This window comes from Pleurodeles waltl, chromosome 5 (genome assembly GCF_031143425.1).
Source record: "Pleurodeles waltl isolate 20211129_DDA chromosome 5, aPleWal1.hap1.20221129, whole genome shotgun sequence".
NCBI classification, from domain to species: Eukaryota; Metazoa; Chordata; class Amphibia; order Caudata; family Salamandridae; genus Pleurodeles; species Pleurodeles waltl.
In genome coordinates this window covers 105,361,791-105,387,426 of record NC_090444.1, presented here as the reverse complement: position 1 = coordinate 105,387,426, position 25,636 = coordinate 105,361,791, and positions in this window count along the sequence as shown.

Genomic DNA, 25,636 nt, shown 5'->3' with positions numbered 1-25,636 from the left:
CCACCTCTACATTGATTATATAATGCCAGACTCGCAGATCAAAGATAACATAATCCAGAGTACTGCTATAGTGGCCTCTGAAGAAGGAAGGTCTGACAAGGTTGTCATTTGAAAATCGACCATTTACAAAACGAAGGCCATATGTTACTACAAGGTCTATTATCTGCAACACCCTAGAGGAAGGAGTACATGACACTGGTTGGGTTAAAAGCAGGGGGAGATTCCATAATTCATCTTCAGCCTTGGTAGACTCGGCAAAAGCTGAGTTGAATTCAATTTGGGCGTTAAAGTCACCTGCAATAATAACACAGTATTTAAAATAAAGGTCAGATGAAAGATTGTGCAACAGATGAATAGTATCAGACTGATGGTTAGAAGGGCCTGGTCTGTTATAAATATTAATGCATAACACCGGAGTACCTGAGATAGGCCATATTGCTATTGCAAGAATGTCGCAAGAATCGACAGCAATTTCCTTTACCCTGCCCACCTCAGTCAGCTTGACCCAAGTACATAGACCCCCAATCGCCCTTCCCCTAGAGGACTGGATCGCCTTTTTGGTAAAACAACAATAGCCTTGCCTGTACACACAATCCGTAGACCAAGTTTCCTGAAACATACATATGGAAAAAGATTCAACATAAGCCCCCCAGTCCGGGTCAGATAATTTACTCTTGATACCAGCCACGTTCCAAGACAGTAATTTCCTTGATATAATGCTGCAAACTGGCGTACAAGAGTCAACATCGGGAACTGAATTGGAAGTCTCATTAGTAATGCAAGATGAAGCCCTTATAGTATTGGCACCCAAACCAAATAAAGATCTTGGAAGTGGCGCTACCCGGACATATGGAACGTTATGTTTGCAAAAATTAGGATGGCCTAGTCAATCCACATCTGATGTGTCCCCTGGGGTGACGGGGTCTCGTATGAAAGTACCTTTAATGTTGCAGACCAGAGGAACCCCATCGCCGGGAAAAGGCAACGAGCCGGTGGGGCAGTTGAAACAGGAGCATTTCAAAGAATTGGGTTGACTCTAGGTGGACAAGAGGACGTAATCTTGTGACCCATAACAGGCAAACTTTCTCTAAAAAATATATCAGAGTCTGTTCTTAATAAGTTACGAGTTTCCATCTGCAAAATCCCCTTAAGCGGGGCTGGCGAGATGAAGTTTAATAATGTCCCACCCACCAGGGCCTCACACACGAGAAGCAAAAATAATATCAGCGTGAATGATAGAGCCACAACCCCTAATGTGGCGAATCCAATACAACACCTTGTTAATAAGAGAAGAAGTGTCTTCCCTCGTATGAGGTGAAAGTCGAGGGACATTACACATGTCGATGCAATTTTGGTTGGGCACGTGAATAAAATGGGCCACAGATTGACCCGGATTAAAAGGAGAGAATGACAAATTCGCTAGAACTGAGGTCGAGTGATTTCCATAATGAGGTTTAAAACTGGGACCCTTGTCCATTTCCCGTAACAGTGGAGAATCTACTGGCAGGGCAACAGGAACCGAAGGCCGAGAAACTTGTGCTGGCACTGGATTCGAGATGCACTGAGGGGTTAGGTCAGATTTTTTAAGGAGTTTAAGGACCTCAAATAAAAGATTCTTCAATTCCCCAACTTCACGCTTTAGACTAGATACCAGTATTAAGACATCATCGCTAGGTGGATCACAAATGGATTTAGAAGCCGCAGAAGGCAAAGACTGTTTGGCACTCGCCAATTCTGGTTGGTCCAAAACCGAGAACCGATTTGTACATGGAATCCCATTAAGAATGGAGACAGAAGGAATTACATTCAAATTGGAACCAATACCAGGCGAAAATGAAGAATTGGCCAGACAAGTCAAGCTGGGAGGGACAGAAACATGGGCTAAAATTTTCTGAGGCTGTGTATCAGTAGGGTTATTCGAGAAATTTTGCCACTGGTAAAACTACCTGGACAGATTAATCAGATTTTAAAATTCTCTCAACATGAAGATAGGACCTGGCGCCTATAGATTTGCAAAACGGAATGATCCAAAGAGCTCTTTGTTTGTGATATGCATGGCAATGAAAGAGAACATGTGAGATAGACTCTTCACGTTGACAACCCATCGGACAAAACTTAGATCTATTGGTGGAACAAAGCCATTTGTACGTTAAGGAGCACAGAGGGAGGGACCCTATTCTGAATCTAATAAAAACTTACAGTTGTTAAAAATGGAAGTAAAGATCCTGATTTCAGTCTTTTGCGGGCATTGCCCTCTTTCTCCTTAAGGATGGATTCCACTTCCTCAATTAAATTGTCAATTTCTCTAGAGACGCAATTGGAATGGATTTGCGTTACTCTATTGGATTTGAAGCTTTTGGATTTGACTATAGCTGGGTCGGGGCTAGAGTGAACCTTACGCTTTCCCACACTAAATAGAGAATAAAAAAAAGAAAAAAGGAAAAGACTTACTCAGCACCGCTGGTCAGCACAACACAAAAGCAAAAAAATTAAGGAGTGTGGCCCAGCCCTGCCTCTTCCAGGCGCTGACGGGCGAAGGACGGGCCCGCCCTTGGCCCAGGCTTTGCCCAGGCGCTGCCCGCGCGCGTCCCACGGCAGCGGGAGCGCGAAGTTTATTTAAAGGGCTCCTGCCCTAGGGTCCAATAACACCGCCTCCTGCCGCCTCCAATGCGGCAGCGGGAGCGCGAAGTTTATTTAAAGGGCTCCTGCCCTAGGGTCCAATAACACCGCCTCCTGCCGTCTTCAATGCGCTTCCCGCAACAGCGGGAGCGCGAAGTTTATTTAAAGGGCTCCTGCCCTAGGGTCCAATAACACCGCCTCCTGCCACCTCCAATGCGCTTCCCCAGTCTTAGCTATTTTGTTGGCTTGATGAGCCATTGAAAATTGGGGATCAAGACATACACCCAGACTTTTAATCAATCCTTTGGGGGGGTGGTAAGGAACCCAAGCCTTCCCTAATTGATGGATTAGGGATTGGCTTTGTCTGTTGTTTGAGTAGCATCACCCCTGTTTTTTCATCGTTAAGTTTCAACTTACTTCTGGCCATCCATGCTTCCACGGCTTGGAGACAGGGGACAATTGATCTACTTGAACTACAGGAGTCATTAGATAGAGAAACAACTAGGTGTTTGTCATCTGCATATGACACTAAGGTTAGTCCAAAAGGTTTAACTATTTCTGCCAGGGGTCGCATATAAATGTTAAACAAAATGGGGCTAAGGGAGGAACCCTGTGGGACTCCATATCTATTATTGGCGCATTCTGAAAAATAAGATCTATCTAGAACTTGAAATGCTCTATTCTTGATAAAAGAAGTGATCCAGTCTAGAGACAGCCCAGAGATTCCAATTTTCTGTAGCCTGTCAATTAAAATATCAAGATCAACTGCATCAAAGGTGGCGCTCAGGTCTCGGAGGATAATAGCTATTTCCAAAACCTGGTCTAGGTGCCTTCTAGCCTCATCCGTGACCGCAAGTAGTGCAGTCTCAGTACTGTGTAATGGTCTAAAGCCCATTTGAGTGGAGTGTAGAATGTTATTGTACTCAGTGAAAATGGACAATTGGGTATTGACATGTTTTTCGACAATTTTGGACACAACAGGCAATTGTGAAATAGGCCTATAATTGCTAAGCAGTACTGGGTCAAGATTAGGTTTCTTCAAGAGTGGTTTCACAATTGCATGTTTCCACTGGTCTGGCACTACTCCAGAGGACAGTGAAAGATTAATAAGGTCAGTGAAGATAGGAACTGTCATTGGCGCACCCAGTGACAATACGTGAGGAGGGGCTGGATCTAAAGGAGATCCTGATTTAATGATCGAAAGATATCTCCTGACATCTTATTCCACTATCACAGAGAAATCTGAAAAAATTGCCGGGTTATATGATCCTGTTCTAGTGTCTCCTGAGTATAGTCAATAACAGAAGGGAAAGTCGAGTAGATATCCAATACTTTTTGTTGGAAATAGGAAGCAAGGTTATTAACATGTTCCTGTGATGCTTCCAAAGACCTAGATTCCTCTTGAGACTGCGTAATCTCGTTAAGAACCCAGAAAATCTCTTTAGGAGAGTTTGCCGCCCGCTCAATTCTTGAGGAATAATATCTTGTTTGGGCTATTTTTATCTCAGTAGGATATGATCGAATTGCTTTCCTATAATCTTGTTTTATTGCAATGTCATATGACTTTCGCCATTTCCTTTCCCACTTTCTACATTCTCGTTTGAAATGTAAAAGATGGGCAGTAAACCAGGGGCAGGTCTGCTTATGTTGTCCATTCCCTTTAGAAGAGAACGGTAAGAGAACATCTCTTTTAATCCATTTATTAAAGGACTCTGATAGGTCGATAACATTGTTCTGCCTGGGTGGTTTAGACTTTTCTAAAGTGTAGATCCAGTCATCAGCTTTTAAATTATGCCAGCATCTGGAAGGTGGGATGGTGTTGTGGATCAGTTTCCTGTGCCTAGATATGTCTAATTTAAGTGTTATCGGAAAGTGATACGATCATGCTAATTGGCATGATAGCAAAGGTTTTAGTTCTTTAACATTCGAGAAAACTAGATCAATCGTATGACCCCTGTTATGCGTCGGACCCTTGATCAGCTGTGCAAGGTTAAGGGCCTCCATGTCAGAGAGCAGAGTTTTAGTCGCTGCATTGTCCACGTCCTCTGCGTGAATATTAAAATCACCTAATAAAGTGAAATTAGGTTTAGAGCAAACTAGCTCAGCAATATTCTCTATTAATGACTGCAGAAAGATCCCCGAGGGACCTGGAGGGCGGTAGACCAAGGCAGCTGTCAAAGTAAATTGGGGATTCATCCTGATGGAAAAAAGTATACTTTCACATCCTATAATCTGCAGGGGGTGTGAATTAATCGTAAGGTTATTCCTATAAATTAGTGCAATGCCTCCTCCTCTAGCAGAGGTTCTATCGAGCCTATTTATTTGATATCCATCAGGTACTGCTAGGGCGACATCTGGCCCCGAGCCCTCATGTAGCCAGGTCTTGGTTAAACATAGCATCAAAGGTTTTGTCTGTTCTATTAGTAAATATATGTCCAATTTATGTACTACTAAGGATCTACAGTTAACTCAAAGAATCAGGTTTTTGTTGTCTTCCTGGACTATTAACTCCTGGTTGTCCCAAGCAGGTTGCGGGGACCACTGACACACAGAGCATTGAAGCTCAGAATTCACTGGATTTATGCTGTGTGTGCAGCTATTCTGCATATTGGGCCCCAGGACATGAAGGGTATCCAGGGTATACTTAATTTTTACCTCTTTGCAAGGAATATGGGCATAGGGACTGGGCCCTGGGCCCGTTCTGGCACGGACTGGTGCAGACGGGCTTGCCTTAGGCGCGCTTTCGGCGCACCAAAGGCACGTCCGCTGCGTGCGTCCGCTGGGTGTAGCTTGCATCTGGGCTAAAAATAGCCCAGATGCCTGATTCAAGAAAAAAGACTGCACCGCCAACCCACCCAAGATGGTGGCTTGTAGTGGCACTTAAAAAAGAGTAAAAAATGGCGGCGGAAAGATTTAAAAAATCAGGAGTTTCTTATCCCCCTCGGCCACTAAACACGGACCTCAGGGTGTTGGAAATATACATAAATATTATCCCACCAAGGTTATAACACCCTCCTATATGATAGCCCTACTGATTTTTCTTCAGATATCGGTGTTTTGGCTCGCTTCAAGGTAAAAACATATCTTTTATGTTAATCTTATTTTTAAAAAAAATTAGCATTTAAAAGTATCCCCCCACTTTCAACTTTCTATAACAACGCATTGCAGAGGCACTCTTACCTCCTTGTTATGGCACGCTGCACGTAGCTTTCATCTGAGCTCAAAATAGCCCGGATGCCTGATTCAAGAAAAAAACTGCACCACCAACCCACCCAAGATGCCGGCTTGTAGTGGCCCTTAAAAAGAGTAAAAAATGGTGGGTGGAAAGATCAAAAAAATCAGGAGTTCCCTATCCCCCTGGGCCACTAAACACGGACCTCGGTGTGGGAAATATACATAAAAATTATCCCACCAAGGTTACAACACCCTCCTATATGATAGCCCTACCAATTTTTCTTCAGATATCGGCGTATTGGCCAGCTTCAAGGTAAAAACAAATCTTTTATGTTAATCTTATTTTATAAAAAAAAATAGCATTTAAAAGTATCCCCTCACTTTCAATTTTCTATAACAACGCGTTGCAAAGGCACTCTTACCTCCTCGTTATGGCGCGCTGTGCGTAGCTTGCATCTAGGCTAAAAATAGTCCGGATGCCTGATTCAAGAAAAAAAACTGCACCGCCAACTCAACCAAGATGGCGGCTTGTAGTGGCACTTAAAAAAGAGTAAAAAATGGCGGGCGGAAAGATAAAAAAACTCAGGAGTTCCCTATCCCCCTCGGCCACTAAACACGGACCTCAGGGTGTGGGTAATATACATAAAAATTATCCTACCAAGGTTACAACACCCTCCTCTATGATAGCCCTACCGATTTTTCTTTATATATCGTAGTTTTGGCCAGCTTCAAGATAAAAACAAATCTATTATGTTAATCTTATTTTATAAAAAAATTTACATTTAAAAGTATCTCCCCACTTTCAATTTTCTATAACAACGCATTGCAGAGGCACTCTTACCTCCTCGTTATGGCGCGGGGATACGGAGAGAACACTGCAGGGGCATCAGGTCAAAAAACACAGGTACCTCAGGGGGATGGGGGACGGGGGCACCTCAGCCGGAAGATGGTACAACGCCACTGACCTGGAGGGGGCTCCATGCCACAGTCTCTCAAGTGGGTGGTTTGCCCACTGCTTGGTCCTGGGAAGTGCAAGGCCACAGTCTCTCAAGTGGGTGGTTTGCCCACTGCTTGCTCCTGGGGAGTGCAAAGCCACAGTTTCTCAAGTGGATGGTTTCTCCACTGGTTCTGGAGGGGGCTTTGTGTCCAGTGTGCTTCATACTGCGAAGGAGGGGGTGAGTCGATGCCTTCTTCCGCTGGTTCTGGAGGGGGCTTTGTGCCCAGTGTGCTTCATCCTGCCAAGGAGGGGGTGAGTGGATGCCTTCTTCCACTGGTTCTGGAGGGGGCTTTTTGCCCAGTGTGATTCATCCTGGATGGTGCAAGGCCACAGTCTCTCACCTGGATGTCACACCGACAGGTGTTTCAGAGGCCAGGACGCACTGCAGCCCATGTAGTCACTACTACACACTACTCACCGGCGGTGACGGCTGCTCAGTGGATAGCAGTTGTGCTGCAGGTGGCGGTGCTGTCAGTGGTGGGGGGAGGCTCCAGCCCTTCCTCTGCAGCCTCGGACGGCTACCCACTGGGGCTGCTGCTGCAGGCAGTGGTGCTGCTGGTGGCGGGGCAGGTGGCGGTGCTGTCGGACGGCTGAAGTGCCATGGCTGGTGTTGTGTGCCCCTTCCTGCTCTTGGCGGATGGTGGTGTCTCCTTGCTTCTGCCAGCTGGTGTTCTTTTCTTGCCCTTGCTGGCTAGTGGTGCCTCCTTCCCCTTGCTGGCTGGTGTCCCCTTCTTGCCCTTACTAGGTAGTGGCCCCTTCTTGGCCTTGGCAGGTGGTGCTGGCACACTGGCTGTGCTGACGGGTGCCTCCTTGGAGCCTCTCACATCTGCAGTAGCTGGAGAATAGTGGCCATAGACTGGGTGGCTGAGGTGCTGGGCTGGGTTCTGGCCACCCTGGCCCAAAGTGAAGGACGGGGGGTGTAGGGAATAGGTCAATGGCGGCGAGGAAAAGCTTCTTAGGGACACTGGGGTGGGAAGAGGGTGAAGGTTTGGGAGTGGAGGAAAAGGGAGTGGTTGTAGGAGGTGTTAGTCTGCTGTGTTTGGGTGCAGGTGCATGGGCTGGATGCTGTTTTGAGGTGGATGGCTGTTGAGTTCTTGCGTTTGTGTACTTTGGGAGGAGAGGTCACAGACACAGTGGGAGAGGACACAAGGGACGTGTGCATGGATGTAGGGCTAGTGACTGCCAGTGAGGAGCGTGTAGTGATAGGCGTGCTGGTGATGGAGGCAGTGGATGAGGATGTAGTGCATGCAGGTGTGAGTGGAGATGCTACTGGGAGAGAGGTGGACAAGGAGGAAGAGGGGGACACAGTAGAGGCAGTGGATGTTGGTGTGTCTGCATCTGCATGGTGCTTGTGTGAGTGCCTGTGGGATGAAGTGTGGGGCTCGTGTTTGCCTGAGCCACTTCTGTGTGTTGATTTGGGTGAATGAAGGTCTGAAGGTGTGCTTGGGATAGGCTAGGGTTGAGGGGTTTGGGACTGGGTTGAGGAAGTTGGAGGGGGGGAGGTTGGAGACAGGGACACTGGCTGCCATCGGTGAGTTGGCCAGAGCCTGGAATGCTCTCTTTTGGACCATCACGCCAGAGTGAATGCCCTCCAGGTATGCATTTGTTTGTTGCAAATGCCCTGCTAGACCCTGGATGGCATTCAGTATGGTTGACTGCCTAGCAGAGAGGGATCTCAGGAGGTCAATAGCCTCCTCACTGAGGGCAGCAGGGCTGACTGGGGCAGGGCCTGAGGTGCCTAGGGCGAAGGAGATGCCCACCCTCCTGGGTGAGTGGGCACGGGAAATACGCTGAAGGGCTGCTGGGAGGGCAGTGCTGGTACGGGCTGGCGGCTGTACCTGTAGTTGGGGTGGGCACAGAGGTGTTTGCCACTGTCAGGGAACTTCCATCGGAGGAGGAGTCGTTGTCAGTACTGTCCCCTCCTGTCTCCGTCGTGGTGCTCCCCTCACCCTCCATCTCACTGGTGCCCTCACCGTCAGTGGATTCGACCTCCAGGCCCATGTGGGATGCAGCTCCCTCTGTTGCAGTTGCCTCTGCTCCCCCACCAGATGATGCTAATGCACACAAGAACAGGGTGACAAAACAAAAAGGGGGGGAGAGACAGAGGAAACACTTGGTCAATGCCAGCAACAACACTACTGGCGGTGACGCGGTGAGGTCGAAGCAGGCAGCGAGGCATTGAGGCCGTGCCTGGGTGAGACTGCTGACTCTACTAACCCTCATCCTCCATCCTAGTGCCCCTGCCCCTACCGCAGCTCTAAGCTAAGAGTAAATAGCACAGGGCCCTTAAATTCAGACATTTCTTTGTCTCTGGTCTCTGCCAGATTGGATTCAAGTGGGCTCAAGTGGGCTCAAAGTGGACTCAAGTGGGACCGGAGGCCCTAGCGAGCACAGATAATATTCTGCCTGCCCTTCAGGGAGTAGAGTGGTGGCAGACAGGCAGTAGGTGTAGGGGCAAGGATAGGGATATTCCAACCTCCTCTGCCACTTCTGTTATTGTCAGTACTATATTGCGTACTGTGGCTTACTGTGGCGTATGTTGGAGAACGTGGACAGCGTGGTCAGCTTCAGCTGCTCAGTGGATCCGGGTGAGCAGTTTGTAGGTGAAAAGGTATTTACAAAGCTATTGCTGGTAATGATTTGATACCAGTAGAACAAGGTGGCTTTAAAGAAGGGCACTCGACAATCGACCACTGCTTTAGTCAGTGGGCATTAGCAAAACAATAAGTGGAAATGCGAGGCCGCCCATTTTGCTGCTTCGTTGATTTTCGTGCCTCATTTGACTTGGTAGATAGGAAATTACTATGGGATATGCTAAAACAGTTAGGGATTGGTTTGGATTTATTATCTCTCCTTCAGGGTCTGCAATCACAAAATTGGGCCCAAGTAATTTTAGATATGAGCGTCTCACTTTCAAAAAGTATCCCGATAAAGAATGGCCTTCGCCAAGGTTGCGTGTTGGCCCCAATATTATTCTCATTGTTTCTGTCAGACCTGCCAGGGTTGTTACGGGAGGTCAAAGGCTTAATCCCAAAAATGGAAGGTGTGCATCTTTTCTGTTTATTATATGCTGATGATCTAGTGATAATGGATTTGACGGAGTTACGGCTACAAAGGAAATTGGAGGTGTTTTACTCCTATTGTCAAAAGAAAAAAAATGGTAGTAAATATGGGGAAAACGGAAATAATGTCTATAGGGAAAGAGAAAAGTGCATTTACCTACCTTTTAGGAGGAGAAAAAATAGAGAAGGTAAAAGAATATAAATATTTCGGCATATGGTTTGATTCACATCTAGATGGTAAGTCCATACCGAAGCCCTAAAAAATAAAGCTCTAAAATCAGTTTGGGGATTAAAACAATTCAATAATAAATATGGGGGTCCTTCCTTCCAGGCGGTTATTTCTGCCTTTAATGCCATGGTACGTCGCCAGTTCCAATATGGAGTGGAAGTTCTAACATTTTCTGGGAAATTAAATTGGGAGACAGAAGAAAGCATTTGCGTAAAGCGTATGCTCTCACTGCCCCCTTCAATTATACTACAAGCTATATGAGCATAATGTCAAATGACGGCATGGACTTACCAGGGACTACAAGCAACACTGAAGTTCTGGTTAAATATAAGAGATGAAGGAAACTGTAAGATCGCAAGATTGTGTAAAAAAGAAATACCAACAAGCGAGTTACATTGGGCGCTACAAGTGAGAGGATGGTTAGAAAAGATCTGTGTCCTCTTAGGCTTACCCGGCAACCAGTGGTTTGGTGCACAAATTCCGAAATATAATCTACGAAGAATAGTGAAGGAAAGAGCAAGAGAACTTTCCCTATATAGAGGCTCTACCTAACCCAAGATTAAGAAACTCAGTGTTACAGTTCCGAATTGGGCTGAATCCAGACTATAGAGATCCCAAGGTATTCCTTCAGAAGGCCCAGGGTCTATGTACATGTGGCTTACAACAGAAATATACTATGCAACACCTACTTTTGGATTGTTACTGGTTTTTCGAAGTGTGTAATAAGTTTTTAAAACCAATTTTTAAGGAATATAATATTATTAATCGGGACCAAGCACTTAGGTTGCTCGTTGATATGAGATTTTTAAATGTAACCTGTGCATTGGGCCAATTTTGTAAATAGCCTAAGAGGTGTTTTAACTGGAATTATAGGGTCCGGTGTGATGTAGGAAGTAAACAGGAATGAAGAGTTTTAAATAATATAACTGGTTGATGGTATTTTAGAAAATTGTGGCAAGTTATAACGAGGCAAGAATTTAAATGTAGAGTACTTTATATCGGAAATTGCACTTTAGAAGATTATGAGGACTTTATATCAGAAATTGCACTTTAGGAGATTGTAAGGACCTGAGTCGAATTAGAACTGTATGTGAGATAAATCCGGTTGGCACGTTGCACTTTATGAAATTGTAAGAATTTGTACCTTGTAGGAAGTAAAGAGGAATAAAGAGTTTCTCACTATAATTGACTATTTTAAAATTATATTGGTCGATAGTATTCTAGAAAATGTTGCCTCGCCTTAATGAAACACAATAAAATACAGTGCATCTCATATTGGAAACTGCACTTTATGAGATTGTAAGGACCTGAATTTAATCAGAATTGTATGTGGGAAAATCTGGTTGGCACACTGCACTTTATGAAACTATAAGAACCTGAACCTTAAATTAATGATCTATGTAAGTAGAGCTGGTTATTAAGACTTAGAATGATTTAAGAATTTTGTATGAGAATGTAGTATGTAATAGAAAAAATGTGTACATTTTATTGTTTTTATAATTTTAATGGCTTATGCCAAATAAAATAATTTGTGAATGAATTGATAAAACACTGCAAGTTGGAACAACACTACCATTGGCATACACATCTCACAGGGAACAGCCCTATGCACTAGGCCGTGCACTACCAGGTACAATGCTAGTCACCAGCCCATGGGGTACAATGCCTAACGCCATTAGCTGCACACCTGAAACCCACAGGACCCTGCCCAGTAGTAAATGCCTGCAACATTATTGTGGTTGGAGTGCATCTGAGCTTGCCCATCATGGAACCTACGCTGCCATGTTCGCCCTGGCCTAGGGGCACCCACAGCCCATATCCCCCATCCAGGTAACACCTTAACGCATGCAAAGTCAAGAATCTGAATCTGTACTCGCCCCCTTGTGGCTGCTGTGATGCCTTCAAGGGCCCATCCAACTCCGGATAGGCCACCGCCAGGATGCGGAACATCAGGGGGGTCAGGGTTCAACGGGCACGCCTTCCTCGTTAGGAGGCCAGCCCGTCTTCCTTGCCTAGCGGCGCAGGTCCTCCCACCATTTGCAGCAGTGGGTGCTCTGCCTGTCAAAGACCCCCGGGATCCGCACCTCCTTAGCGATAGCACGCCAAATACCCTTTTTCAGATGGGCCCTGACCTGCAGGAAAAATACAGCAGAAAAGGGATTAGTCATACTGTCCGGACTGTCATACTCATGGCCTACCATATCCCTCCCATCCCCTAACGCACAGACATTGACCACCATACATGCAGCACTCTGCCCAGGACCCCTCGCCCCACCCCACACAATGCTTACACACACAGCACTCCATACATTCATGCCCCACGCATCATGCTCACAGTGTACTGACCTATTGGTCTGGAGGAGCATAAAGTAAACTGTACTGGGGTAGGACCCCATCCACCAGTCTCTCCAACTCCTCTGAAATTAAGGCAGGGGCCCTTTCCCCAGACACTCGAGCCATTGTCACTTCCAGACACAGGTCAGAGCAGCACTTGCAGTGTAGGTCCTCTCCTGTTGAAGGTCAGGTAGCAAGCGAGAGAACAGATAGAAAATAGCAGTGACGCCCACGGCGGTGTGTACCGTCACCGCCAGTATACATCGCCATTGGCTCCTGGAAGCCAATAACCAATGCTGTGTTGCACAGCGGTCATCGACTGCCGACCGCAGCAGCACACAACACCAGCGGAATTATTTCATTTCCACTTGTCCCTCCTCACAGATCAGGCAGGCACCATTTCAGGGGGGCACAGGCCATGGCACCAAACTGCGTCACAGCAGACATAGGCACATCAACTGACTTACAAGTTCACATACTGTTTCTGTAAAACAAAAATTGCATATTAGTCTGAGTATATGTTCAAATATGACCTTCTGCTCACCATTTTTCTACCTAGAGTTCAACCACTGAGGATGAATAGGAGATGGAGACATCCCCCAATGTACAGATCCCTGGTGGACCTGGCGACAATGGAGGACAGGCACATTATCCTAACCTAAGGAGTTGATAGGGCCACAATCCAAGAGCTGTGTGCCCAATTGGAGCCAGACCTGATTTCAGCTATCTGCCACCCCACAGGTATCCCCCCTCTACTGAAGGTCCTGTCAGTACTCCATTTCTTGGCAAGTGGTTCCTTCCAAGTGACAGTGGCCATGGCATCAGGGATGTCACAGCCTATCTTCTCAAACGTGCTGACCAGAGTGTTGTCTGCCCTGATGAAACACATGTGCAGCTACATCGTATTCCCCCAGGTGGAGGATTTGGCCACAGTGAAGGCTGACTTCTATGCACTGGGGCATATCCTCAACATCATTGGTGCCATTGATGGTACACATATTGCCTTTGTCCCCCTGCGGAGAAATGAACAGGTGTTCAGAAATCGAAAGAGCTTTCACTCTCTGAATGTGCAGATGGTGTGTTTGGCGGACCAGTACATCTCCCATGTCAATGCAAAGTATCCTGGCTCTGTGCATGATGCCTTTATCTTGAGAAATAGCAGCATCCCATAAGTGATGTCTCACCTCCAGAGGCACAGGGTGTGGCTAATAGGTGAGCCCATGGACCCCACCCAGCTGATGTAGGTATATGGGTGTAGGATTGCCCCTAAGGGTGAGTATTTGGCTAACAGGTATCCCTCAATATTTACAGGTGACTCTGGTTACCCCAACCTCTCATGGATACTGACCCCAGTGAGGAATGCCAGGACAAGGGCAGAGGAGCATTACAATGAGACACATAGGCGAACAAGGAGGATCATTTAGCGCACCTTTGGCCTCCTGAAGGCCAGATTCAGGTGCCTCCATCGGACAGCTGGATCCCTGTACTACTCACACAAGAAGGTGTGCCAGATCATCGTTGCATGTTGCACAACCTGGCCTTGAGACGCCAGGTGCCTTTTCTGCAGGAGGGTGAGCATGCGGATGGTTGTGTGGCAGCGGTGGAGCCTTGTGACAGTGACGAAGAGGAGGCAGAGGAAGAGGATGTGGACAACAGAACTACAATAATCCAACAGTACTTCCAGTGACACACAGGTAAGACACTGTAACTTTACCTTCCATTGCAGTTTTGTGTTGGACATTGTACATGGCAGCCTGATTTCCCTATTTCGATGGCCACGTACTGTACCCTTTGGCATCTCTATTTTCAGATACCTGTGCCCTACTCTGGTGTGTTTACTGCTTCCCATTACAGGACATACATATGTAAATATAACTGTACATTTGAATTGCAATGTTTACAGCTTGTTAAACTAATACATATTTCAATCAGTTGACAGACTCCATACTTGTATTTGTTCCAAGGGTGTTTATTTCTGTGATAATATGTGTAGGGGGTATTAGGATGGGCTGGGTTGCTGGTGGTGAAATGTCCAGGATAGAGTCCAGTCTATTAGTATCACAGGTGCATTGTCCAAGGGGGCATAGGAAGTGGAGCAATGTCAGTTAAAGGTGGACAGGGTGACAGAGTGGGACACATGGATGACAATCAGGGGGGTCCTATTTCCTGGTGGGGGTCTTGGCAATGTTCTCTGGCTTCTTCCTGGATCGCAGGGGCCTTTTTTGTGGTGGTTCTCCTTCTGCAGGGGGTGGGGTGCTGGTGGCCTGTTGTTCCAGTGATGGGGCCTCCTGTCCACTAGCGTCGGCGGAGGTGGAGGGCTGTTCTTCGGTGTGGCTAGTGTCAGGGGCCCGTTGGTGTGCCACTGCCTCCCTCATGGTGCTGACAATGTCTGTCAGCACCCCTGCAATGGTGACCAGGGTGATGTGGCCGTCCCTTATGTCCCTCCTGCAGCCGCTGGGTCTTCTGCAGCTTGGCCAGTATCTGGCCCATGGTCTCCTGGGAATGGTGGTATGCTCCCCGGATGTTGGTGAGTGCCTCGTGGCGAGTCGGTTCCCTGGGCCTGTCCTCCCCCATCGCACAACAGTCCTCTCAGCTTCCCTGTTGCCCTGTGCCTCTATCCCCTGAAACGTGTGCCCACTGCCACTGTCCCCAGATCAGTGTGTTTGTGGGGTTGCCTGAGGTCCCTGTAGTGGTGGACACACTGCTGATTGGCGTGTCCTGGGGACAGAGGGATGGGTCCGCTGGGTGGGTGCTGTGCTGGTGTTTCCTGAGGGGGGAGCCTCTGTGGTGGTTTGGGAATATGGCTGGGTCACCGACTGTCCAGAGGCCCTGTGGGTATGTAAATGCAGTGTTATTGTTACTGCGTGTGACATCTTGTGCATAGGTGTGTTCCCCTCTATGGTTGTTATTACCAAGGCAGCTTTGGCTTGTGTGAGTGTCAATTTGGTTGGGTAAGTGATTGCCACTACTGTGCATGCTGTGGTGATGGGTGTCCTTGCAGGGTTGTGAGTGGTGTCAATGCATTGTTGTTGCATGCAGTGCTGGGTACCGGGATGGGTGGGTTATGATTTTGGGGTGTATGTGAGGTGGTGGGGTGATGGGGTGAGGGTATGGGTGGGGGTATATGATGGCATGCAGGTAGGGGGGTGAAAGTAGTAAACAGTTGACTTACCAGAGTCCAGTCATCCTGCTACTCTTGCCAGGCCCTCAGGATGCATGATTGCCAAGACTTGCTCCTCCCATGTTGTTAGTTGTGGGGGAGGAGGTGGGGGTCCACCACCAGTCCTCTGTACTGCTATCTGGTATCTTGCAACCACGGAACCTACCTTCCCCCGTAGGTCGTTCCACCTCTTCCTGATGTCAGACCTTGTTCTTGGGTGCTGTCCCACAGCGTTAACCCTGTCCACAACTCTCCACCATAGCTCCATCTTCCTAGCAATGGATGTCTGCTGCACCTGTGATCCGAATAGCTGTGGCTCTACCCGGATGATTTCCTCCACCATGACCCTTAGCTCCTCCTCAGAGAATCTGGGGTGTCGTTGTGGTGCCATGGGTGTAGTGTAAGTGGTGTGTGTGAGAGTGTGTGGGTTGATGTGTTGGGGTGTGTGCTGTGAGGTGCGTGGATGGTGTATGGGTGATAGTGTTTTGTGGCTCAGATTCAGTGGGGCTCCTGGCTTGTCTCTTTCTCAGTTGTTAAATTCTTTGGGCCGTAAAGGGGTGTGGGTAGTGTGTGTGTGTGTGCTTTATAGTAGTGTGGCTGTGGTGTGTGTATGTGTGTCAGGTGTTTGTAGTTTGAATTGTCCAATGTGGTGGTGTTTTGTATGCGTGTGTGTGTGTATTTTGAGCGCAGCGGTCTGTACCGCCAATGGCTTACCGCGATTGAATGACCGCTGCGGTGATTCGTGGGTCATGATGCTGTGGGTGTATTGCTGTTGGCGTAATGGTGTGGGTTTTGGTACTGCCAGTTTATCACTGACCTTTGGGCTGGCGGACTTGTGTGTGTGTCTGTATAGTGTCTGATTTCTATGTGTGAGACATAATACCCGTAGCGGTATACCACAGCGGTTGCGGTATGTTGGCGGCAGTCAGCATAGCGGTAAGTGGCACTTACCGCCAATGTCATTATGAGGGCCTAAGTGAGTAAGAGCAACAGTGACTGCACATGAGTGAGAGTTTGTGAATCTGAGCAAATGAGTGAGAATGAGTATGAAGAAGTGTTAGACAGTGTAAGAAGTGTGAGTGAGAAAGAGTGAGAGAGAGAGTGCCCATGAGTATGTGTGACTGTGAGTAAGAGTGAGTGAGTCAGTGAATGCAAATGAATCATTCAATTTGAGTGAGAATAAGGGTCAGAATGAATGACTGAGTAAGAGTGAGTGCATGTGAGTGTAAATGGGTGAGAAAGTATGAGTGACTCAGATTAGGAAGGAGTATGCACGGGTGAGTGTAAGAGAGTGAGTGACAGTCAATGAGTGAGAAAGAACGTCTGGGCAAGGATGAGTTAGAGTGAGAAAGAATGAGTGTGAGTAAGTGAATGTATGTGAACATGACTGAGTTTGTAATTTTATGCCTGTGAGTTTATTGTTGGTTCTGACTTAATAAGGATGATTCTTGGTTTACATAGGCACCCATGATAACCATACTGGCATATTGGTGGAAAATCTTAGCATGGCAGGCACCTAACACAAAATACTGCTATTTACATACTAGAGGTAATATGTGGCACTGTCATAGTAGAGGTAATACTTAGTAAGTGAATGCAAAAGTTTATATTAGGCATAGGAGACACACATGGAAAAATGCAGGTACTGGCTCACTGGACTTAGTTCTTGTCACGGTGCACCAATGGGAAGAATCTTGGCACTTCCTTACTGGAGGAGATTTTTGTCATAGGGGTACCAGTTATGTAATTCTGGTACTCGCAATATTAGAGGTAAGTAATTCTTCTCAAAAGTGAGAACAGCCATGGAGTTTAGGAGAACGCCAACTATGGCAAATGCCTGATGTGGACAACTAGAGGTAATATTTGACAAAGGGTCACACATGGTATATGCACAGCACTAAAGCCAAAATTCTAGCACTAGCAAATTGTATGTAATATTTGGCCTGGGTGGCATCCATGGCATAGGGTGGGCACCCATACAAAATGTTGACCCACTCAAACTAAGAATCATTTTTGATATATGGGGCACCAGCCGCACATTTAAAAATATGTCACCTCCTGGAGAGCATCAGGTTTCATTGGTGTCGCACACCATGAAATAACTTTCATGTTTATTAAGCTCCTTTTCATTGGCCTATGAGCAAATTAATGCTAAAATTGTGTTTTAAAATACACTATTGTTATATTTGACACCCATTTAAAAAAAAAATTCCTTGGGTGGAGAAACCCCCTGAACATTCCTTAGAAAAAGCTTGGCTCACTCATTTTGCTTGATTGCCACAAGTCAGGAAGAGTATGCCCTAACGTCTTCAAAAACAACTACAAGAATAGAATTTAAAAAATGTAGTGATGAGCACTGGTAACTTTCTGCACTTCCACTGGATTTTGTTTTTGTTTTAAGTTTTTTAAAGTACAGTGTTCAATCGACAGTCTTCTGATTAAATAAAAAATAGCTCAAAAACAGACATTATAAAAAAGAATTAACCAAGTTTTATTATTGGGAATACATAAAAAAATGAAATTTCTCCAATTAAAACATTCACATCAATGTTGTGACTGGATGATAGTACCTTGCAAATGATGATAAACAAACATGGATTGACAAAAAGGAATAATTTTCCTCAATTGCAAAGTTCATATTCAACATAGGGTCTATATTAATTAGTGCATTTAGACACACCTATTTTTTTACTATTTGCTTTCCTTTCCCCATTATTTACAACTATATATCTTGTTGTCTTGTATACCAGGGCAGCTATTAAATCATTTGTTTGTGGTACAACCAATTTAGGTTCACTGTGCTATTTTAGCACCGGAAACTCTTTAGATGGACACATCAGTTTTCATGTAATCAAAGAAAGAGGTGTAATGTATCCCTAGCGTCCTATTGTAGGTGAAAACTAACATAGAGACATCTGTTTTTGTGTTATATTGCTGTAGTTGCTGTGGAATTTAAACAGTGCTAATCTTTGAGATATAATCAGGGTTAAGGTTATGTGACATCACTTCCAGCGAGAAATAAACTGGCAGTGCCTTTTCAGAGATCACTCTCTATGCAAGAAAAATGAGTGCTGTAGGAAAGTACCATTTTGCCTGGCATGTTACCCCCATTTTTCACTGTATATATGTTGTTTTAGTTGTATGTGTCACTGGGACCCTGCCAGCCAGGGCCCCAGTGCTCATAAGTGTGCCTGAATGTGTTACCTGTGTTATGACTAACTGTCTCACTGAGGCACTGCTATCCAGAACCTCAGTGGTTATGCTCTCTCATTTCTTTCAAATTGTCACTAACAGGCTAGTGACCAATTTTTACCAATTTACATTGGCTTACTGGAACACCCTTATAATTCCCTAGTATATGGTACTGAGGTACCCAGGGTATTGGGGTTCCAGGAGATCCCTATGGGCTGCAGCATTTCTTTTGCCACCCATAGGGAGCTCTGACAATTCTTACACAGGCCTGCCACTGCAGCCTGAGTGAAATAACGTCCAGGTTATTTCACAGCCATTTACCCCTGCACTTAAGTAACTTATAAGTCACCTATATGTCTAACCTTTACCTGGTAAAGGTTAGGTGCAATGTTACTTAGTGTGAGGGCACCCTGGCACTAGCCAAGGTGCCCCCACATTGTTCAGGGCCAATTCCCCGGACTTTGTGAGTGCGGGGACACCATTACACGCGTGCACTACATATAGGTCACTACCTAAATGTAGCTTCACAATGGTAACTCCGAATATGGCCATGTAACATGTCTATGATCATGGAATTGCCCCCTCTATGCCATCCTGGCATAGTTGGCACAATCCCATGATCCCAGTGGTCTGTAGCACAGACCCTGGTACTGCCAAACTGCCTTTCCTGGGGTTTCATTGCAGCTGCTGCTGCTGCCAACCCCTCAGACAGGTTTCTGCCCTCCTGGGGTCCAGCCAGGCTTGTCCCAGGATGGCAGAACAAAGGACTTCCTCTAGGAGAGGGTGTTACACCCTCTCCCTTTGGAAAATGGTGTGAAGGCAGTGGAGGAGTAGCCTCCCCCAGCCTCTGGAAATGCTTTCATGGGCACACATGGTGCCCATTTCTGCATAAGCCAGTCTACACCGGTTCAGGGACCCCTTAGCCCTGCTCTGGCGCAAAACTGGACAAAGGAAAGGGGAGTGACCACTCCCCTGACCTGCACCTCCCCTGGGAGGTGCCAGAGCTCCTCCAGTGTGCTCCAGACCTCTGCCATCTTGGAAACAGAGGTGCTGCTGGCACACTGGACTGCTCTGAGTGGCCAGGGCCAGCAGGTGACGTCAGAGACTCCTTCTGATAGGCTCCTTCAGGTGTTGCTAGCCTATCCTCTCTCCTAAGTAGCCAAACCCTCTTTTCTGGCTATTTCGGGTCTCTGCTTTGGGGAATTCCTTAGATAACGAATGCAAGAGCTCATCCGAGTTCCTCTGCATCTCTCTCTTCCCCTTCTGCCAAGGAATCGACTACTGACCGCGCCGGAAGCCTGCAAAACTGCAACAAAGTAGCAAAGACGACTACTGCAACTCTGTAACGCTGATCCTGCCGCCTTCTCGACTGTTTTCCTGGTGGTGCATGCTGTGGGGGTAGTCTGCCTCCTCTCTGCACTAGAAGCTCCGAAGAAATCTCCCATGGGCCGACGGAATCGTCCCCCTGCAACCGCAGGCACCAAAGAACTGCATTACCGGTACCCTGGGTCTCCTCTCAGCACGACGAGCGAGGTCCCTTGATTCCAGCAACTCTGTCCAAGTGACTCCCACAGTCCAGTGACTCTTCAGTCCAAGTTTGGTGGAGGTAAGTCCTTGCCTCCCCACGCCAGACTGCATTGCTGTGAACTGCGACTTTTGCAGCTACTCTGGCCTCTGTGCACTTCCGGCGGAAATCCTTTGTGCACAGCCAAGCCTGGGTCCACGGCACTCTAACCTGCATTGCACGACTTCCTAAGTTGTCCCCCGGCGACGTGGGACGTGGGACTCCTTTGTGCGACTTCGGGTGAGCACTGTTTCATGCATCTTCATAGTGCCTGTTCCAGCACTTCTGCAGGTGCTGCCTGCTTCTGAGAGGGCTCGTTGTCTTGCTTCACGCCCCCTCAATTGGCGACATCCTGGTCCCTCCTGGGCCACAGCAGCATCCAAAAACCCGAACCGCAATATTTGCAGGTAGCAAGGCTTGTTGGCGGTCTTTCGGCGGGAAAACACTTTTGCACGACTTTCCACGTTGTGGGAGATCCATCCTCCAAAGGGGAAGTCTCTAGCCCTTGTCGTTCCTGCAGAATCCTCAGCTTCTACTGTCCAGTAGCAGCTTCTTTGCACCCACAGCTGACATTTCCTGGGCACCTGCCCATCTCCGACTTGCTTGTGACTTTTGGACTTGGTCCCCTTGTTCCACAGGTACCCTCGACTGGAAATCCATCGTTGTTGCATTGCTGGTTTGTGTCTTTCCTGCAGAATTCCCCTATCACGACTTCTATGTCCTTTGGGGAACTTTAGTGCACTTTGCGCTCACTTTTCAGGGTCTTGGGGTGGGCTATTTTTCTAACCCTTACTATTTTCTAATAGTCCCAGCAACCCTCTACAAGGTCACATAGGTTTGGGGTCCATTCGTGGTTCGCATTCCACTTTTGGAGTATATGGTTTGTGTTGCCCCTATCCCTATGTGTCCCCATTGCATCCTATTGTAACTATACATTGTTTGCACTGTTTTCTAAGACTATACTGCATATTTTTGGGATTGTGTACATATATCTTGTGTATATTTGCTATCCTCATACTGAGGGTACACTCTGAGATACTTTGGCATATTGTCATAAAAATAAAGTACCTTTATTTTTAGTATATCTGTGTATTGTGTTTTCTTATGATATTGTGCAAGTGACACTAGTGGTACTGTAGGAGCTTCACTCGTCTCCTAGTTCAGCCTAAGCTGCTCTGCTAAGCTACCATTATCTATCAGCCTATGCTGCTAGACACCCTATACACTAATAAGGGATAACTGGGCCTGGTGCAAGGTGCAAGTACCCCTTGGTACTCACTACAAGCCAGTCCAGCCTCCTACATTGGTTGTGCAGCGGTGGGATAAGTGCTTTGAGTCTACTTACCACTTTTGTCATTGCACTTTTCATAAGAGAAAAATATACAAAACAAGTTCAGTGTATGTACACCTAACCAAAAAGTTTTGCATTTCCTCTTTTCACTCTTTTCTAAGTGCTGAAAAGTACCTCTAAACTTTCTAAAAGTTCTTAAAAGTTTAAAAAGTTTTTTTCTGTCTTTCTAAAAAGTTCTGAAAACTTTTTTCTCTTTTTCTGTCACTTAAACTCTCTCTAAAAATGTCTGGCACAGGCCATAATGTTGATCTGTCCAAACTTACATATGATCACCTTAGCTGGAAAGGAGCAAGGAGTCTCTGCATAGAGAGAGGTTTGAGTGTAGGGAAGAATCCTTCTTTGGATTATTGCTTAACATGCTTAGAGAACAAGATAAGGCCACAAGGGCCCCATCTGTTGAAAAAGTAGCTAATGGTTCCCAATCTGATCCAGGGACTCCCCTAGGAAAAGATTCAGGAAAGAAACTTCCTAGCCTGCCCATTACTAGACAGTCTAGCATAGTTGGTACTGATGTAGAGTCACACCATACAGATAGTGTTGTCTCACATCATAACAAGAGCATTCCTTCTCACCACAGTAGAAGTGAGGTTTCTGTTAACCAAGCTGTTAGGGTGCCTTCTGTAAGGGATAGGTCTCCTTCTGTCCATTCTCACCATACTTCTGTTTCAAGGCATGTCCCTCCCACCCACCCTGATGACAGATTGTTAGAAAGGGAGCTCAATAGATTGAGAGTGGAACAAACCAGACTGAAGCTCAAAAAGCAACAGCTGGATTTGGATAGACAGACTGTGAGAAAACAGGGCTGATTGCAGAGGCCCCATAACTTTTTGCCCCCATGTTCCTCTTTTTGCTGGTGTTTTCCTGACTTTGATGGTGCCCTGGGTACTGCTAACCAGTCCCAGGGCCTGTGCTCTGTGTAAAATGGATATGCAAATTAGGCTAATTATAATTGGCTAAGTTAACCTACCTATAAGTCCCTAGTATATGGTAGGGCATGTAGGTTTAGGGACCACAGCATAGGTGGTGCACACCTAGGTGCACTGCTGAGGTGCCCAGTGTCATTTTAAAAGCAAGCCTGCCTTGCTAGCTGCTTTTAAATTAAAGTTATATGCAAATTCGACTTTGGAATTAAAGGTACTTCCAAAGTCTTAAACTACCTTATTTTTACATATAAGTCACCCCTAAGGTGTGCCCTATGTGCCCCTAGGGCTGGGTGCCATGTAACTATAAGCAGGGACTTTATAAAAATAGATTTATAAGCCCTGGTGAGGTAAAAACAGCCAAATTCGTTTTTCCCTCATTGAAGTAAATGGCCTTCATAGGCTAGAATGGGCAGACTTTATTTTAAATTTTAAAGTCTCCTTAAATGTTACATACCAAGAATTTGGTATCAAATTGATTGTTGTAATAAATCCCACAACTTCCAGTTGTTGGATTTAATATAACTTGTCCAGGTAAAAAGTTTAGACTTTACCTAAAAAGTTGCCAATTTCAGCTCTGCATTGTTTTTGCTGCTGTGCTCTGATTGGCCAGCCTGCAGCAGCTTCTGCCAGGCTGCCTTGATTAGGTGTGAAGTGGCCTGGCTTCACACAAAGGAATGTGCTTGGGGGAGAGAATCTCCCCTCAGCAGATGGTGAGGCAGGAAGGGGGAGGGCTGCCAAACTGGTCTTCAAAGGCAGAGAAGGACATTTGCAGCACCCAGCAACACCCCCACATCCTGCAACCCCAGACAATTAGGTGCCCCCTTGATTAGATTAGGAGAGGGCAGGAGAGGGGTGTGTTTATGATTTTTAGCCACACCAGTGGGTGGGCTCAGCCAGATGTAACCTCCAAAAATCAGATTCATCCATGTTGGATTTTTGGAGACTGTTGCCTTCTGGGATGGATTTTTGCCACACTTCCCAGGAAGTGGTCATCACAGGGGGATGACCCTGTCCCTGATTGGAGAACCAGGGCCCCCCTGCTTTTCACCCAGGAGCAAGGATAAAACTGGCAGACCTGCACCCACACCTCAGATCCCCACCAAATTTCAAGAAGAAAGAACTTAAGGAGAAGAAGGACTGCCCTGCTGGACCCCTGGCCTGCACCTGGAACCTGCACTCAGAAGGACTGCACCAGCTGCACACTTGGGCTTCACCACAAGAAGGACTTTGCCTGGCTTCAACTGGTTCAAGGAGGGACTCCCTGTTTGCTACAGGTGAAAAATTGCTAACCAGAGTCCCCTGCACCAACTCCTGAAGAAAGCGACCAGCTGACCACTGTCCAGTGGCCAAAAAGGAGTTTGCGCCAGGTGCATTCTGGGAGTTGAAGTCCGCACCCCCCAAGGACCATCACAGAACTTCTGGACCCTTGGGGTGAGCTGTGGACCCCAAAAGAACCTTAAAAGAACATCTGGGTGAAGCCCCAGAAGTTTGGAAAAGATTTGAGAATTTTTGGAAAAAAGCTCCAGAGAGGGACCGACCCGCCGCGGAAATTCTAGCCGGCTTGCCTCAACCGCGACCCGGCCTGACTTCGTGGTTCGTCCCGGTAAAGAAAAACATCCAAAAAAGAGACTAAGTCCGAACGTAAAAAGTTGACCGGGACCTCCCAGCCATCGTATCCGAGAAGGGCTCCATGGACGTCGGATCAAGATCCAGGTTTACCCCGGTCGAAGGATTTTCATCTCGAAAAAACGACTAAGTCCGAAGGTAAAAGTCTCCACCAAGGAAACCCACATCGCGTATCCGGACAAGGGCTCCAGGAGGTCGGATTCAACTGGCAGGTTCGTCCCGGTGAAAAAAAACTTCAAAATAAAGACTAAGGCGGTCATTCTCCGCCGTCCGCCAAGGTACCGCCGTCAGAACACCGCACCCCGGTCGAAAGACCGCGGTGGTGATTCTGACATTTGCCCTGGGCTGGCGGGCGGCCGCCAAAAGGCCGCCCGCCAGCCCAGGGCAAATCAACCTTCCCACTAGGATGCCGGCTCAGAATTGAGCCGGCGGAGTGGGAAGGTGCGACGGGTGCAGTTGCACCCGTCGCGTATTTCAGTGTCTGCTGGGCAGACACTGAAATACTTTTTGGGGCCCTCTTACGGGGGCCCCGCGGCACCCCCTACCGCCATCCTGTTCATGGCGGGAGAGCCGCCATGAACAGGATGGCGGTAGGGGGTGTCTGAATCCCCATGGCGGCGGAGCGCGCTCCGCCGCCATGGAGGATTCAGACGGGCAGCGGAAAGTCGGCGGTAGCCCGCCGGCTTTCCGCTTCTGGCCGCGGCTGTACCGCCGCGGTCAGAATGCCCGGCGGAGCACCGCCAGCCTGTTGGCGGTGCTACCGCCGACCTCCACCCTGGCGGTAATTACCGCCAGGGTGAGAATGAGGCCCTAAGTCAGAAGGTAACTTTTTAACGGAGGCCTCCCGCGACCTGTAGCCGAGCAGGGCTCCATCGCGGTCGGCCTGAAAGTTTGACTTTGCCCCGGTCCTGGTGCAACCAGATGACCCGATTGGCGCTTTTTGTTTCTAAGCGCTAGAAAAATAGTAATTCTTAAAAAATTCATATCTCCGGTTCCCCTGAACCGATTTTAATCGTTTTTGTGCCATTTTAAAGATAAAAATATAAACAATTTTTATAAATTGGTTTTGGATTTTTAAACTGTTTCCTGTGTTTTATTTAATTACTGTTTTGTGATATTTGAATGCTTTACACTTTGTCTCCTAAGTTAAGCCTTGACGCTCGTTGCCAAGCTACCAAGGGTTGAGCTGGGATTAATTTACTGAGACCTAACTGTACCTATGTGGAGGTTAGTGGCTTGTTGCTAGGTGTAGGTACCTACCTGCCCTACCAATAACCCATTTTCCAACATAATTGGAAGCAGCGACGGGATCCTGTACTTGTGTTCAATATCACGTTACAGTTTTAGGTAAAACAAATTAAAAATCCTTTAAATTGTCCTAGTGCAAAAATTGTTTTTAATTTTT